We start from the raw sequence: 19,097 nt of genomic DNA, 5'->3' as shown, positions 1-19,097 counted from the left end.
ACACACATACATATGCATACACTCGCATATACCCGTTGATCTTGGTTCCAGTGGGACCAGGCTTTTCAGCTGAGCTCTAAGCTACCGGGGGGTTCGGAAGGTTGCGGATAGCCGGACGGCCTGTAGTAGCAGGTTAGTTCCGAAATAAGTTATAACGAATAAGCAACCCCCTACGAGGAGCGGCAGGAGTGGAGGACGCGGTATAAAAGCCAGCTAAGCCGGTGAAACCCCTGCGACAGAGGCGAGTCAATACCGCCTCTTAAAAATAGGTGTCCCCCTCATCATACATGCGCATGGTGGGTAATAAAAAAACCCAGGCTTGACGGACTCACAATCAGCGGCTTCCTGCTCAGCGTCTGTTCACCATGTTAGGTGCGGCTGCGAATATGACCGGTCCATACCGGGGCGCACTGGGAGTCCCACGAAGCACCATCAACTGTGGTGTGGAAAGGGTGATGTGAGCTTACTCTTCCGAAGTGTTAGCCACGATGTGTGTCAGTAACCAGCCCCTTCGGGCCTTGGTCAGGAAGTGTCCATTGGGCGCAGAACTAGTAGTCTGCGTTGCTCTGGGCGAGCGCCATTTATATAGAAGTTAGCTGATATGATGCGCCCAGAAACCACAGTGGAGCTGCGGGACCTGGACGATATCACCACAAAAGAAGACATAGCAGAAGCAGTCCGATCAGAAATTAAAGAACTTGGCCTGTTTAACGTAGCAGCGGAAAAAACTATCAGAGCAGCCTACGCGGGCACCCTATTAGCAGTGATATGTAAGTCTTTCTGCGCAAGAAGCAATATATTACTAAATGCCCAAAAGATTAGGATCGGCTGGACAATTTGCAGGATTAGAGAGAAAGCTCAACGGAAGAAGTGCTTTAGGTGTCTCGAATATTGACCTGTGGCGAAGGAGTGCAGCAACTTGGAAGACAGGAGGAGAGGAGGGTCATTTTGCGAAATCCTGCACTAATAAGTAAACCCTTTTGCATTGCGTGCAAAAAGAGTGGGAAAACGAACACGGAACACCAAATAGGTAGCCGAAAATGTCCCATCTACATAGCAGTGTGCAGTAAAAATACAAAGTGAAGATCCTGAAAATAAACCTGAACCACTATGAGGCGCCTCAGGAGCTATTGACGCAAACGGTATATGAACACAGTATTGATGTAGCAATAATTTGTGAACAATAAAAAAGGTAGCAATATGGGCATGTGGAGACAAAACGTTCCAACACAAACAACAGACTGGAAGGGCTATTACGCAAGAGCGAAAATATATTGGGTTGTCAAAAAAGTCTTGCGGTATTTTTATTGAATCAATTCGTATGGCACCCATACATCGAGCTTCTTAGTGACACCAAGCTTCTTCAAATGGTTTATAACAGTTTAATGACTGCTATGCCGGTCTCTTTCGACCAATTCAGCGATTTTATCGCAATTTTCGACGACAGGACTTCCGGAGCGTGGCGCATCTTCGACCACCTCTACACCAGAAGGAAAACGTTGAAACCATCGTTGTGCGGTGGAAATGGAAACTATATCGGGTCCATAAACTGCACAAATTATATTGGCGGCTTGAGATGCATTTTTGCCTTTATCGTAGTAGTACTGTAAAATATGACGTATTTTCTCTTTATTTTGCTCCATGTTTGCGACGCTATAACTTACGAACGACTTAAAAGAAACCACAATCAATCAAATACGTGTTAGCGCGTGCTTTCCAAAAAGGTACAGCATAACCCGATGCGACGAATAGAACTAGAACTACGCGCTTTCAGCGCCAACTAGCGAAAATATCGCAAGACTTTTTTGACAAACCAATATGTGATCTACTTCTACAGCTGCTACATACCGCCAAGTATCCGGCTTGACGAATAAAAAAAAAAAATACTTGACGAACTTGTGAATGATGCAACCACAACTACACCAAACATAATTGCGGGTGACTTCAATGCCTGGGCGGTAGAATGGAGAAACAAAGCAACTAACCCAAGAGAAAGGGCACTGCTTAAAGCCTTTGCTGTGTTAGACGTTGTCCTACTGAATACAGGGACAAAGAACACTTTAGAAAATAATGGGCGTGGCTCTATTATTGACGTATCCTTTGCTAGCAGAACCTTAATTCGATCAACGGACTGGCGGGAGTGCGACATTTATACCCAGAGTGATCACCTGGCTATATTAATAAATACCAGCAAACCCACACAAGGACTATGTAGAACCACTTGTCGCCAAAGAGTGCAGTCCAAAGGGTGGAGGATTTAAAACTTGACGAGGAACTATTCCAATTTATGCTGGACGATAACCTGAAGGAAGATACCGACGTAGATATCCAAGTCAAACTGCTGGTAGACCACATAACCAAAGCCAGCAATGCGGCTATGTCTAAAAGGAAACAAACAACATAAAGAAAGCTCGTATACTGGGGGAATCACGAAATCGCTTTACTGAGAAGCGAGTGCAACAAAGCGAGGCGCCGTTTTTAACGTAGCATAGGCAGCGGCGATTGTACGAGGCTGAGAGACATTTTCAAGAAGGGGCAAGCTCCGACCTGTCCGTGTTTGCTAAAAAATGTGGTAGAGACGCTTTTCCCTAAACAAAGCCAAGAAATTGGAAGTTTACTTCTCGAAAAAGAGCCCACAGATGCAGCGCCAGTAAGTGACCTCGAAGTGCTACAAGCTGCTGAACGATTCGGCAATTCAAAAGCATCAGGCCATTGCATTCAGAAGGGAAACCGAGCTCTTACCACCCTCTATGCATGTTCGACACAATTGGAAAAATTATGGAGTGGATTATCTGTGTCCGACTAGAAAGCTACCTGGAAGGGGAGGCCTGCAGTCTATCAAATAACCAATACGGCTTCCGCAAAAAACGCTCAACTCTTGGCGCAATTAAGAAGCTCACAGGCATTGCGGAAAATGCCAAATTCAGAGGATATGTAATGAGACGGTACCAAAAATAAAACACTTGTTACATAGCTCAAAACTCCAACTCGCAGAACAAAAAACGGAAGGAGTGCTTACTACAAGTAGAAAAAAAACACAATCAGCACTTGGTGTAATGATCGACGCGAGACTCATATATTGTATAAAGTTCCACATTGAAAAAGTCTGCGAAAAAGCTGCTCGTGTAAATGCGGCCTTATCCAGAATTAGGGCCAACATAGGAAGTCCAAAACAAAACAGCAGAGCACTTTTGGGCAAGGTTAGCCAGTCAATCCTAATGAGTGCTGCACCTGTATGGGGGCCAGCACTAATGCAAAACAGTTATGCAAGATGCAAGAATGGCACAACCAGTGTTCCGGCTAAGCGCAATTAGAACTATTAGTATCTAGACGAGTATGGTATGCCATGGAGAAGACGACAGTTTAATACTACAAGAGCTGAGAAGAGCCGAACATCACAGAAGCAGTGATGCTAGAGCAGCAAATAGCGAGCTTATGACATGAGCCAATAGGCTAAGCTGGCCCTGCGATGTAATGCTTAGCGGCGGCTCCGCAGGGCCTTCCATAAAGCTACAGATGACGGAGTTAAGGGTTTAGTACGTAGGCGTACTGTTTTGCAAGTCTAATATAGTAAGATAATACTTATTAGGTGTGGTCCCGGGTGAGGTGCACCTTTACCGAGAAGTACGAGTCGTGCGTACTGCATACTAGTAAGAATCAGTATCTTTGAAAGATTCCCCCTTCAAAACAAAAAAAAAACTCACATATACACAATTAAATTGAAGCATGAATGTTTTTGAACGAATATATGCATGAATAAGTTTTCCTATAACTCGTGGAGAAATGCAAAAAGCTGAAGGATTGGGTTGTCAGGCAGCCCTAACATACCCACTAATAAACACATATATATATCCAAAGTTATGTATACTTGAAAGTATATACATTGCAAGTCAGCAAGGAAGTCGCGCTGCGCTTGAGCGCGTACGAAATGCCACAGCGACGCAGCCTGTGATGCCAACAGCGCGCTTGTTGATGCTGAGGCACCAGCAGCTGCAACACTTTGCGCATATACATACGTATACACATAAACGCAATCGCTGTGTGGCTCATCGCCCAGCTCCCGTATATCTCGAGCAAACACTTCAATGCAATTTGGCATAAATTGAGACTTGGCTAGCGCTGACATCAATTCAAGCCGCCACCGTCAGCCATAAACGCAACACATGTACGAGTATACACCTGCCGCCGTAACGCGCGGCACCATTTTGATGTAGATATTCATGCCGCATATTCCACTTTACATATACGAGTACATATGTATTAGCGTGCTTGTGAGTGCGTGTGCTTGTGCTTGGGTATGCATGGCATTATTTTTTGAAGTTATACTTCTTACACGACGCCGGAAAAGGTTGCGATAGATTCTGGTTGCGCAACCTTCCATATAAAAGTAACGCAAAGTTGCGCAACCTCGCTCCATCCATATGAATGTAACGCAACCTTGTCTGCGAAGATGTGCGAGCAGCAAGCGAAGTGGTGACAATCGGCGATCGTTTGTTCGTTTCTTTCGGCACAGCTCGGCCGACACAACAACACAACACAATGTTGCCATGCTTATGCTGTTGTTGTTTTTGTAGAACAATGTTTCAATTTTTGGTTGGTGACATATTCACATGTGTGCGCATATGCATGTTTGTATGCTTGTGCATTATTGAAGTTATAGTTCTTTTTCTTTCGTTTGCCTTTCTGCGAATTCTCAACTATTTTGTGTGACTTTTAATTGAAATACTCTGCGTTGGCCTTTCAGAATCACACAGAATCATTTCTGTGGTTTTTGAAATTGACCCACGAGGACGAGGTATATGGTTTTATCTGGGAGCGTGAGATTTAAGAAAATCGCTCGCTTACAAGGGATAAAATGACTTCTGAGTGGCGATTTTAATGAATAAATTCACAGAATCATTTCTGTGCCTTTGGAAATCAATACTAATAAATATTTTTTTCTCACTAATAGAAAATAAATTTATCACAGCATTATACATAAACATATACATAACTAGCTGACCCGGCGAACTTCGCCCCGCCCAATTTTTATTTTTTTTTTGGAAGTCATAGACTCGTATAACTTTACCACAAATAATATAAACTTCAAACAACGCATTTTCATTTAATGTTTTTAATGTTTGTAGCGCCATCTACTGTAACATACCGCACTCAATACCGCTCTTAGCGCCACCAACTGGTGGATAGCTCTTTGCTAATAATAAACAAATAATTTGCAATAAATAAATAATGCGACTATAAGGAGAGTTTTAAACTATCCTATCTTTCAAGTTGGACCAAACTGCCCACAGTGTTAAAAATTTCATTAAAATCGGTTCAGTAGTTTAAGAGTCCATCGCAAACAAACAATGTGACACGTGATTTTTATATATTAAGATATTGCTGTGATAAATTTAATTTCTATTAGTAAGCAAAAAATTAGTAATAAATTTATTAAGACTATACTACTCAGGGCATCACAGCAATATTATGTATATGTATATACATATTATGTATATGTATATTGCTGTGATAAATTTATTGCGAAAGCAAATGTTCTACAAAGTATGTATATTTCTATACTTAAACAAAATTATTAGAACCATCGTATGTTTCTTGCATTCATAACCACATCATACTTAAGTCAGCGCAACCTAATTGTCAATGGGGGTGTTGGTGGTAAGCGCTTGGAAGGTCAAGATGCTAACACAGGTCCCAGGTTCGAATCCCGACAGAATAAATTTTTAATTTTTTGCTTTTAACATCGTATACTATAAAAATAAATATTTCTCTTTATTTTAATTTCTATTAGAAAGAAAAATATTTATTTGTATGGTATACGATGTTAAAAGGCATACATCTTCTATCCTATCTTGTGTATCTGCACATGCTCATATGCGTGCATGTAAACGCATGTGCGCGCATTGACGTGCATGTTCATACATTCATACATTCATATGTAAATATATTTGCATACATTGCCGAACAAATAAATCACAAGCATACAAACATACATATCCGTACACATATGAATATGTCACCAACAAAAAATTGATCTTCACAAGTCAATCCGGCAGCCAAATTGGCGAAGAACAAAAGAGAGATGATTACGCTGCATATTCTCTTCCGCAACGAAGAGACGGAACTACTTTCTGAGTCAAAATTCATTCATTTAGACTTTGCTTTATTCTTCATTTTATGTGCATAATAAATTTATAAAATGTGAATTTAAGTTTTCTAGTTTTCTTTCATACAAAATGATATGCATTTCTGAATATCACTAAGAAGTATAACTTCATCCGCGCGTAGGGACTCCGCGCACCTTTTTTTGTTAATACCGCGCGCAAATTGTACTTGCAACTAAGTGCTCATGCGCTCGGCATTTCCAGGTCATGGTCAGTGAATCTACAGCGTTGTAATTCTTTATTCAACCGAGCAGCATTACCAGCACCCGCAGCGGCGTCGTCGAACATCTGGTTTTGTTGCGAACGCAAGGCTGCTGAATTTGCATAATTCAGGCGAAAAAAAATCGTGTGCGCCATTATTTTGGTGTGGATGTGGATTGCTTAGTTTCGGGCATATTCAAAATGGAATTATTTCGATTTCAAAAGAATGAAAACATCAATATTCTGGTGAACACGCATAATATTGCGGCTTCATTCGAAATGCATTTTTTTATTTCTTTGTTTTTATTTTTACAGCGCGTTTTGTACTCAAATTCCATTTTACTTTCATTTTCGCATTCAGTTTTGAAACATATTTTATTTATCAAAGGTTTTAAAGGCACGATGTGTATTAAATTGTAACAAAAAAATAAAAAAATATAAAAAGTTAAGGCTTTAAATAATAGATTGTACTTGAATATGGAGGACGGAGTCATGTGTAGACTCTCACGCAAATGAGGAAAGTTCTCTGATCGCCATTCACTGGGAGTGGCCAGAAACGATTCTTGTACATATGGCTGAAGCAGCTCACGACTTCCGGTCTTTGACTAAGTATCCTCTGGGTAGCCTAGGAACATCCGTTTGAAGGCGAAACATTCCCTCCACAGGGTTGTGCGCTAGGTTTGGGACCCGTCGCCGGGTACTATCATCCATTCCCGTGAATGAACGTCTAGCCACAAGCGAAGTTCTTCAACTTCGACGGAAGAAAAGGACGATGTGACCAAAGATGCCTTCTATGAGCGCTTGGAGCACACTTCTGAGACCTGCCCCCACCACGATGTCAAAATCGTGCTCGACTTTAACGCCAGGGTGGGAAAAGAAGGTATTTTTGCCACAGCGGTCGGAAAATTCAGCCTCCATGAGGAAACATCCCCAAATGGGGAATTGAGGCTGATCGACTTCGCCGGGAAGGTGGTAAATTCTAAAGCGGGCAGTAAGTCAGATTTTATTGGAGTTTCTTTAGTGCATATAAAAGTACAATCATACGTCTATAGATATTTCGCTTACTTCACTTCATTTACATACATAAATCCGATGGTAAAGCGGAACATTGCAGTCGGTAGATATACACAAATTAGACAAAAAAAAGTTGTGCGTCTCCGAACATACATAATATACCCTTCAATACAAATCTGAGGACGAAAGGCAAACCAATACCAGAAAGATAGAAATTGATTCCATAAGAAGCTGATGAGGAGAAAGTAAAAAAAAAATTGTTAAATTTTAATGGTTTCGATATACAATAGAGTGGTTTCGGCCGGGTTTCCTTTCAGCTTCTAAGAAGGCTTGGCTTAGATAATGATGAAATCTTAAAAAAGATCAGATAAATTTAAGTAGATACAATAATTTTTTTGAAAAGTTTCTACAAAAGAAAATATACGAAACAATATATCGATGAATTAAAATGCTTAGAATTATGAAATTTCATCCACGCGTCACTAACTAACTACATACATGTACACTTACTCACAAGATCAGAACGTGAATTTTTTAGTCTGCTTCAATAGTGGTACTAATAAAAATAATAGACTATGAAAGTTAAATTGATGTCGAAGACTCTAAGCCAACAATATGATTTTCGTAAATATCGAATATTTACTCGCAAGAGTACATACTTATTATTTAAAGCGCCACGTGGTGTAATTAAGATGGTATAATTAAATAAGATATAATAATGGAAGATGGTATAATTAAATAAGGTCTTCACTATTTTATATTTTACAATTAAAAATTGTATTGGAATATGTATCAATTGCAAGAGAGGTTCCCAATTGAAACATAGAAGCAATATTTTGATATACCTTGCCACTCAGTTTAATACTATCATTTCGGAAAATTCTTTGAGGGCGGTGCGATAAGCCCTTAGCCTTAACAGAGTCCCTACATACATTTGAATGGGGATAGTAATTTTGTTTTGACCGTAGACCGAGATGGTTTGCCACGGTTGCTTACTTTAGATAACAATCGTCAGTCCACTTCAGAGCAGTATTTGATGCTACGCCAGCGCAATTTTATGTCTAGTGAGTCGAAACAGTGGACATCGGTGGAATATCCCGTTCCGAAGAAGCCGAAATCTGTTCTTTCTGTTGGAAAAGACATACATAGCCACCGTGTGTTGGTATTTACTTGATGTGCTCTACATCGACAACAAATTAGAGAAATGCGAAACGGCAGGGCTCTAAGTGTTCCTTATTAAACTTTTAGAGAAGAAAAAGGCAAGGGTCTAGAGCATCTCTCCATGTAAATATACATAGTTTTTAGTATATAGCTAAGTGACAGAAATGACTTCAATATCGGTTTCGGACTTTCGCATAGTTTCCCTAATTGGGATATATTGCAGTAAATTACCCATATTTATTTTATTTATTTATATATATTGTGTAATTAATTGTATGCTATGAGTGAAAAATTCAATCAAAAGTTGTGTTTCACGGTGTTGAATTAGTTATTATTATTATTTTATTTATTTTTTCCGTTATTAGAGTAATTGGAACAGGAAAGACTGTAGATATTAGTTATGACTATTCACACCATTTATGCATTTATGTAAGGATGGTATATGAAATTAATTTTTAAATTGTCTTTTAATGTTGAATACCTTTGTCGTCACTGTCTGGTAGTTTTTAATAATTCTCTCTGCTGCCAAACCTTTCTTTATTGGTAAACTTTTGTTCCACTTATATAAACGACGCAAATGTGGAGTACTTGGGTGTAATCTTGTATCATGGATTTTAGTAGCAATAGTAATTTTGTATTCAACATTCTCCTCTTCTCGTAAATACTAGTTAGTGTTGGTGCGGGGGACAATAACAGAGGGGCTCAGTGCCCAGTAGCAGCACCTTCGATGCGTGGTGGGAAGGTGCAATATCCATAAGTGTCATTATCGAATTAATAGATCAATTTCACCACACTATATATAGAACGTTAAGAACGACCATTTATTCAATTTTGTTAAGAAATCTAAGAGTGCCTCAAGAGTGGACGCTGCAAACCGAGCTGAGCGCAGAAGTTAGCTTAATTAACGCTGGTCTATTTTAGGTATCGCCGAGTGGATGCAAGATTTGGCCTCTGTGAAGACATAGGTCCCTCAGTTAAATAACATTTTGCTTCGGTTGCACCCAATGCAAAGATAATGCTACATACTAAATTTTCTTTAAATCAGTTCGTCGCGTCCCGAGATATGGGATTTCACCATAATGTGGGGAGTGCCACGTCCATCGTCCAATTTTCACACCGGCTCCCATTGAGCTCTCTCATAACATCTTGATGGTAAAATTTATTGTCTCTAGTGTATTTGGTTATTGATTTATCGCGCTTTTAGTAGTTTTTAACATTACCGTTAAATAGGGGGTGAACGGGATTATTTATCGATTTTCACACTGTCGGTAGAAGTTTACATAAGATTTGTACTCAGCAAAATTGGTTGTTGTGGTTTGAATAGTTTAAGAGATATGTATGTTAGATTTGTTAGAGAACTGGGCCACACGAACTTTTTAAAATTTTGCCCACAAGTGACCCTTGCTACTAGGATCATTTGTACCAAATTGAAATTTTATATCTTAATTCAGTGCTTAGTTATGTCACTTTAAATGTTTTCGATTAATGGTGATTTGTGGGCATGGCAATGGTCCGATTACGTCCATCTACGAACTCGATTTTTTTTGTACTAAGGAACCTACATACCAAGTTTCCTCAAGATATCTCAATTTTTAGTAAAGTTACAACTTGCACGGACGGACAGACAAACAGTCAATCGGATTTCAACTTTTCTCGTCATCCTGCCCATTTATATATGTATATGTTTGTATCTCTCTCGTTTAGTTTTATGTGATGCGTACAACCGTTAGGTGAACAAAACTATAATACTCTGTAGCAACTGGTTGCAAGAGCATAAAAATAGTTCGAGCAAAACATTGTTCAGAGGAAAAAGATTGCAAGGAAAGGGTAAGGCAAAGGGAAATCGCAAATATTTTGATTAGGTCGCCAAATTTTTTGTTTAATGCTTTAAAATCTCTAAAATTTTGTGAAAAACGAAAGTTAAAATTTTTCAAACTGATGAAACTGAATCCATGCGCCATCAGTTGAAGTCCACTGCAGCTATTCAACCGAGATAATTGTTGAACAAATATATTCAATGGTAAGAAGACATTTTTTTCCAAAAACCCGGCTTTATGTGCTTTTCACCAACTTTTTTTTCAAAATTTACTTTTCCATTCGATTCCTCGTTAAATTCAGTGTTCAAAAATATGGGACTCTGATTTCATGAACAGCAAGAAAAAATGCAAAGTTGTCACTCAAAATCCAAAAAAAAGACATTTTTTTTCCATAAATCCGGTTTTTTGTGCTTTTCCACCAACTTTTTTTTTCAAATTTGACTTTTCCCTTCGATTCTTCATTAAATTTTACATAAGAATTAGTGTTAAAAAATATGGAACTCTGATCCCATGAACAGCAAACAAAAATCAAAATCGGAGAACCACGGGAATGGCCCATATATAATGCGCTTTGCGATCGGTCCAGCTTTCAGCGTCCATCCTGTAGTCAATTTTACATGTTGACCGATATATACGGTGTAAAGACTTATTTTCTTAAAGAAAACAGAACAGAGAAACTTAAAATTTAATGGAAAATGTTATCTATCATTCTAAAGAACTCTTCCAGATGTTGGCTCAGATGGTCCAACCGTTAGCCCTTATGTTAGTAACCAACTTTACCAACGTCTTTTAGCAACCGGGTACCGGGGTACTCACGATCTGAGTATTAAAATTTTTGGCGGCTCCGTACCGAGGTAGGTAGAGGTAGAAACATATGCATGGATAACTTCTTTATTACTGTACCAGTTGCTAAACATTTGTTGTCGTGGAAAATTACCATTGTTGACACGCTTAAAAAGAATAAACCTTACATCCCTAGTGTTATGGAAGCGAATAAGACACGGGAGCAGTATTCGACAGTTTTTGGATTTCACGAAAAGGTTACCATGTGTTCCTACGTTCCTAAAAAAAATAAAGCTGTCATTCTGATATCGACAATGCATTCAGATATATCAGTTGGTGATGACGCTAAACAAAACCCAGAAATAATAAATTTTTATAATAAACATAAAGCTGGAGTTGACACAATGGACCAAATGGTGCGGAGATACACCAGTCAACGACGATCTTCGAGATGGCCAATGGCAATGTTCTTCAATATGCTAGATATTTCTTCACTTGCGGCATATATAATTTATTATGAAAATAATAAAATGATTGTCAAAAAAACGACAGAACGTCGTCAATTTATGCGTAAACTGAGTGAAGAACTAGCATCGCCGATGACTGAACATCGCACGGCGAATCCACAAGTAATGCGCCACTTCTCCACAAAGGTCATTAGGTCATTTAGGTCATACACTGGCAGGAAAAGTCGTGATAAATCCTGGTCCAGAGACTTCGAAAGATAAAACCGGAGGGAAAAAAGCAACAGGATGTTGTCATGTCTGCAATGCTTTGCTAATAAGAAGACGGCAAAAGACACGGAAGGCCTGTGCCAATTGTCACCAACCTGTTTGCACTCAGTTAATCGTGTTCAATGTGTTCAATGTCGTTAATTATAAAAAAGTGTAATATTTCTTTATTTTTTTTAATAAAATTTATTTGCATGCATTAATAGAAATTATATACAATTTATTTCCTATGCTTTCCACTGTGGTTACCCGGGTACTCGGTTGTTAATAGGGCGATGGCTAAAGTTTAAACTTATTTAAAATGAAAAATAAAAAATAAATCAATTAAATGAACTCACAAATAGCTTTCTTTTAAGTTAAAAAACGACGATTTTTAAAGACTCGTTCGAGCATTTCGACTGGTAACAGACGAATGACAAGCATATTCGTAATAAACCGTTAAAAATACCCTAAACTTTTTCTCGACATTTAGCTGTTTGAAATCTCACGAGAGCTTACTGGCACTCGCATACTACCCGGCGATTTAGATCAGAGAACCTTAACGGTAATAATTGAATTTCATTGACCGTAACATTGAAAAGCCTTGCGCTCAGGAAATTAACACTTGCTTCCACCCACCAGCATAACAATGTTTTATATAAGCAATATGTCATGAAAATTTAACCACTAGCTTCGAATTTCCGATGGTCCAGGTGGCACTTGCTGCACTTGCTATTTAAACAACTGTTATACGAAGACACAATTTAGTTTGAGTTAAATCGTCTACGCTAAAATACCGAACAGCGAGTGAGGGATTACGCGTATAATTCTTGCGCTTTTCGTAAAGTTTTCGTTCAAAGCAGAGCTTCTCGCCCTGCTGTTACAGGAGGACGGTATGCGTCCAGTCGATATTATGTGGCAAGTACACGAGCGTGATTTTCTTCAGCTTGGCCAAAATAATTGGTTGGTTGTACGCTAACGGCTACTCAATTCATTAAACTAAACTATAAACATTTAAAGTTCACATTTTACATTTTATGCAGGTCTTTTAAATAAAAAATCTATAAGTTAAAAAATTCTTGTCACACTCCTAGTGAACATTATTTATATGTTAACAATTGTGAGGAATTGGAGCTGCAAAATGTAAGTACGGGAACTCGCTGAAATTCCTCTTTTTCGATAAAATACCTCTATTTAGCAATCTAAGTTCTAATGAAAGCAAGTGCAAGTGAAATATAATCTAATCAGATTAAATTGAGTATAAAAACTCTTTCAATGTATTTGTATACTGTTTATTTAAAGTTAATAAACAAATATTCAATATTATACTAGAGGACCCGTCCACGCTTGACTGTGGCTGATACATAGATAATACTACTACCATCTATAAGATTTCTATTAGTTGGATTATAACTATTAGTTAATGAGATATAATTAGGTAGTTCACAAGGTGTCGTATATTGTCATAAAGGGTGATTTTTTAAGAGCTTGATAACTTTAAAAAAAAAAAAAACGCATAAAATTTGCAAAATCTCATCGGTTCTTTATTTGAAACGTTAGATTGGTTCATGACATTTACTTTTTGAAGATAATTTCATTTAAATGTTGACCGCGGCTGCGTCTTAGGTGGTCCATTCGGAAAGTCCAATTTTGGGCAACTTTTTCGAGCATTTCGGACGGAATAGCCCGAATTTCTTCGGAAATGTTGTCTTCCAAAGCTGGAATAGTTGCTGGCTTATTTCTGTAGACTTTAGACTTGACGTAGCCCCACAAAAAATAGTCTAAAGGCGTTTAAATCGCATGATCTTGGTGGCCAACTTAACGGGTCCATTTCTTGAGATGAATTGTTGTCCGAAGTTTTTTCCCTCAAAATGGACCATAGAAATCGCGAGCTGTGTGGCATGTAGCGCCATCTTGTTGAAACCACATGTCAACCAAGTTCAGTTCTTCCATTTTTGGCAACAAAAAGTTTGTTTAGCATCGAACGATATCCCCGATCGCCATTCACCGTAACGTTGCGTCAACAGCATCTTTGAAAAAATACGGTCCAATGATTTCCACCCAGCGTACAAACCACACCAAACAGTGCATTTTTCGGGGATGCATGGGCAGTTCTTGAACGGCTTCTGGTTGCTCTTCACCCCAAAATGCGGCAATTTTGCTTATTTACGTAGCCATTCAACCAGAAATGAGCCTCATCGCTGAACAAAATTTGTCGATAAAAAAGCGGATTTTCACATTTCGAACCGAACACTGATTTTGGTAATAAAATTCAATGATTTGCAAGCGTTGCTCGTTAGTAAGTCTATTCATGATGAAATGTCAAAGCATACTGAGCATCTTTCTCTTTGACACCATGTCTGAAATCCCACGTGATCTGTCAAATACTAATGCATGAAAATCCTAACCTCAAAAAAATCACCCGTTATATGTCGTAAGTCATAGTTTTGTACAACTGTTGTAGAGCCGTTGTTGCTGTTTTAAATGCAAAAATATAAATTTGACGATACAACTCTGCGTACTGTGTTTTATTTCAGTGCACCTTTGAATCAGCTGTGTTTGTTTATCTTTCTTCTTCTTATTGTTTGCATTTAGTTGAAATAAATTGGCCGCAAATACGTTAAACGAATAAGTAAGTGAATAAAATGAGCACAAACGGTGAAGCTGAGGTAAATATAATAGAAAATACTGAATTATTTTTTAATTTAAACGTTTGTGAATACTTTCTTTTAGTTTTTACCAAAACGCAAACGCTACAACCCCCAAAAGCGTTGGAAAGTTGCCGAGGAAAAAGCGTTGATTGAATTCCTTCTAGAGAATCGCGATTTTGAGGTTTGATGTTATTTTTTAGGGTAAATGGAAACTATTAATTACTTAGTTATTTACAGAAACCATCGGCACGGCTATTTTATAATCGCTTCGCGAATGGAAAACAAAAATCCTGGTCGAGTGGAAATCAGCGCTCAAAAGTAAGAATATGCGATCTGCATATAATAAAGCGAAGGAATGGGAAGGAAGTACTGGCGCTGGTTGCATGGATGGCGATACTATAAAAAGTGAGTTTATGTCTTCAATTGAATATCCATTGTTAATACATAAGAATCAACTTTATATAGGCGTTTTTGCTCAAAAAATTTCGCTATTTTACGAATTTGACGATATTTTCGGTGCTCCGACTAAACGCTTGTGCTGTAGTTGAAGAAATAATGGAAAGTGCCGATACTACCATTGAAAGTCCTGTGCAAATTGAAAACTCCTATTGTAAATGAAACCGTTACCACTCCAAGGCAAAGAGGAATATACTCCAGAACAGCGGCTTCCGATATTATGCAAATCCATGGCGAAATAATGACATTGCGAAAGCAAAGTTAGAGGCAGAAATTGACTGCACGGGAAAGAGAGTTCGAGCAAAAAGAAAAAGAGTTGCAGTTTAAAAGCTAAAGAAGTGGAGCTCAAAGAAATTGAAATATTAGCGCTAAAAGACATCAAACAACTAGAGCTACAGATGCAAAAAGAGCGAATCGCCATGGAGGAGCTAAAGCTGAAGTACAAATAAATTTTTAAAACTTATTTAGTATACGAAAAGACCAATTTTTTTTCTAATTTTTACTTTTGTTTTCAATGAGATGGACTCACACATCGTTTTTATACGATGGTTTAATTTAAATTTTTGTTAATGGTATAATTTTTATAAGTACATTTGTATGTATGTATGTACGTACAATAAACGCCAAATAATACAGTAATACATGAAAATGTAAAATTGAATAAATGTAGATATGGTTAGTGCAATATGTTTGAAAGCAAATCATTTATTTTGTTTGCAGAGAGAGTATGTATGCATTTTTTTTAAAAAAAAAATGATTCTATTATTCTAATATATTTTTGAGGAAATATACTTTTGTGTATATATATGTACATATATGTATTATCTATAATTTGGAATGTTTCCTTTGGAGCTCAAGTAAAATTTTCTTGGAATATTTTTAATTAAAACTGTTGTACCTTAAGCATAAGTTTTTCTTCTAAAAGTATATTTAAAAGAAAAATGTATGTTTTTCAATTTATAAATAATCCATATAATGACCAAAATCTTAAAGAAATAATTTTTCCACCAAGATTGTCGAAATCTCACATAGCACAGTGGTCGAGTACTCTACTTTTACATAAAACAAAAAAGCTCCGAGTGCCTAAACATTATAAAAAGTGGGAATTTTGAAACAATACATATTAGCTAGATATACAAACTAAGGCTGTTTTATTTTTGTATAAAATTTAAAAGAAAATCTCTGGTGTTACATTCTAATGTAAATCGAACTGAGGACCTGGAACTTCATTCCGTCTTCATTTTCAATGTGAAATTAATAAGAATGTGTGAAGAATGCAGCACACAGTAATCCAGTCGTTGCACTGATTTCTTATTTGATCTCGAATGCATTCTGAATTTAAGTTCCTTAAGGCTACCGAATTTTTCTTTCAAAAGACCAAAGCAGTTCTCGACTCGTACACCCCGGTATTTTGAGAAAATATTTGTTGAAACTGTGCCTTTCTTCTTCTGTGTACTCGCTGCTATTTTGGCCTGAATGGCGTAATTAAAAAGGGCTTCAGTGGATAGGCACTATCCCCAGCTATCCACTGCGAGGTTTTGACCAGAAACGCTCCGGATGTTTTAAAGAGTAAACAGTTCGAAAATATTTTTGCGTCATGTACACTACCAGGGATAACCAACTATTAACTGTCCTTATTCTCAATTTATAATCACATATAGCTTGAAGCTTGACCGCATATTGCCGTTTGCGAGAATAGTACATCGTATTTTATATGCTCATTAACAGGAGCTTCAGATAGTTTAACCTCAGAAGTCTACATATCCAACACATCCGGCATTTCTGTACTGGTTGAGGACACAATTTGCTGCCTTTCTCTTTCATGGGGCCAAATAGGAATTTAGACTTCAAATTTAAAATTGGCTTTAAAATATCCTCCTGGTTAGATTGTAAATAGTGCCCCATCACCAACACCAAAAAGGGAAGCTACTTTACGCACTCGATTGTCCCCTTCACCGTGATGATCCTAAACGGTAAAGGACAATTTTAAGCTGCAATTCTATTGGGAGCTGCACTTCACTTGAACTTGTGTTAAAAACTTCGTCCATGCTTTATTAAGTTTTAAATATAACAAAACTCCTCGGGACGGACCCTAAACCATTTGATTGAAACCTGTTATCATCGAATTTTCTGAGCACCGTTTGTTTCCATTCGCATGATTTTGGAATGCCAAGGTGAACACCTCTGCGATTAGTTAGCACACAAAGCATGTATGAATTAAAATTTTCCCCCCCAATCGCTTCATCTTCCTCGTCGCCTGGAAAATAGTAAAGGTGTGTTAATGAAGATATTTAAATAAATGCCGTAAAAAATGTAACCCATACTCGAATTCATATCCAGTAAATCAATCATATGATTTAGGCACACAACTGCTACAATTTTGTCCTTTTCACTTGCGCGCGGCATTTTAGTTATTTAAATTTTAGCAAACAGCTGATTAGATATGACTATATGTTATTTACAACTCACAGGGATGCTCACAAGTCTTATACTTTTTTAAGATTTTCATATACGATTTACGATTGTATGACACCTTGTGAACTACCTAAATATTTTGTGAAGCAACTTGTGTTAGTTTACAAAAAACTAGATCATAAAGCATTTTGTGTATTAATAAAGCATTGCTTTTTGGGGGAAAATACTGTTGAATTTGGCCTCAGGGAAATCCACCGTTGAAAGGATATTTACTAACCGGGAAACAGGCGAAATGAGCAAATAAGGCGCCTCGCAAGTTCTTAATCCAACAAAAACAACGAATAACTGATTCTGAGAAGTGTTTAAGTGCTCTCTAATCGGAATAAAGACGACATTTTTCGTCAGTGATAGAAACATAGCTACATCATTTCCCACTGGAGTCCAATCGACAGTCATTGTAGTGGACTGCACATGATGAATCTGATGATCCGGCTCTCAGGCGTGGAAAAACGAAAAAGGCGGCGGGAAAGGTTATGACATCAGTCTTTTGGGATGCACGTGGTATAATACATACTCAACGACTGATTACTGAGCCAGTTATAATATATTTCAATGCGTATTTGGTTGCATTTTTCCCGTCTATTCCAAATATTAGCAATTGTATTATTTTTGAGAAGACTCTGTTTAAAATTGTACGCATATATTCAAATGATTCCTACAAACATGAATTTTGATCAAATGCTTATGATTTGAAATATAATTTTTGTATTTATGAGTTGTGTTAAACTTTGACATAAAGAGATAAAAGGTATCTTATGTCCTTACCCTGGTTTTAAGTTACCTCTCCACCAATTTTCATCCAAATCAGTTCATATAAATGGTGTAACTAGCATCAACCTTCTTTTATATATATAGATGTGTTTTTTATTGTTTTTATTATTGTTTTTTTTTTTTTAAGAAATGAAATTTTCAAATATTCCTACAAACACTAATTTTGAACAAATGCTTATGATTTGAAATATAATTTTTGTATTTATGTATGAAATGTGTTAAACTTTGACATAAAGAGATAAAAGGTATCCTATGTCCTTACCCTGGTTTTAAGTTACCTCTCCACCAATTTTCATCCAAATCGGTTCAGCCGTTTTTGAGTTATAAATAGTGTAACTAACATCAACCTTCTTTTATATTATACTAGCTGACCCCGCAGCCGTTGTCCTGCGTGAGATTATATATTTTGAAATGAAAAGAAAGTTAAATTTATCATTTAATTTTTTTTTCAATGTAACGCAGCTTTATAAACAACATTCCACGTTCCAACGTCCAACTCGTGATCACGCTACGGCCGTGTGAAAAACATAGCATTTCCTTATTTATGCCGGAATATGTTTGAAGTGAAATGGAAAATCGTAATTTGGCCAATGCCCGAACATTTGTGATGAGTTCCTCTTTCGTGAATTGATAAAGGGAAGATGGAATTGATATCGAACCACCGGAAGTATCAACCGAAATTGTACCATTTCCAATTTTTAGCGAAAAAGATGTAAAATGTCTTTGGCAATTTCGATGTTTATATCGAAAAGTATGCGAACTTCATTTTCATTCCAGTGACTAACGTGTTCTAGCAAATGTAATTGCTGGCTTATTTCTCCAAAACTTGCACACATCGAACCATTCACAGTAAGCAATGACTCAAATATAGTTGAACCGCGTACATTAATCAAT

The 19,097-nt window shown here is 37.5% G+C and overlaps 1 pseudogene; it reads left to right on the top strand.

Annotated features, from left to right (window-relative positions):
• Positions 1 to 4,741: 4,741 nt before the first annotated feature.
• Positions 4,742 to 4,871, top strand: LOC125777930 (small nucleolar RNA U3; annotated as a pseudogene).
• The last annotated feature ends 14,226 nt before the right edge of the window (positions 4,872 to 19,097 follow it).

This window comes from Bactrocera dorsalis, chromosome 3, assembly GCF_023373825.1.
Source record: "Bactrocera dorsalis isolate Fly_Bdor chromosome 3, ASM2337382v1, whole genome shotgun sequence".
Classification (NCBI taxonomy): Eukaryota; Metazoa; Arthropoda; class Insecta; order Diptera; family Tephritidae; genus Bactrocera; species Bactrocera dorsalis.
This window is presented reverse-complemented; position numbering and strand designations above follow the sequence as displayed.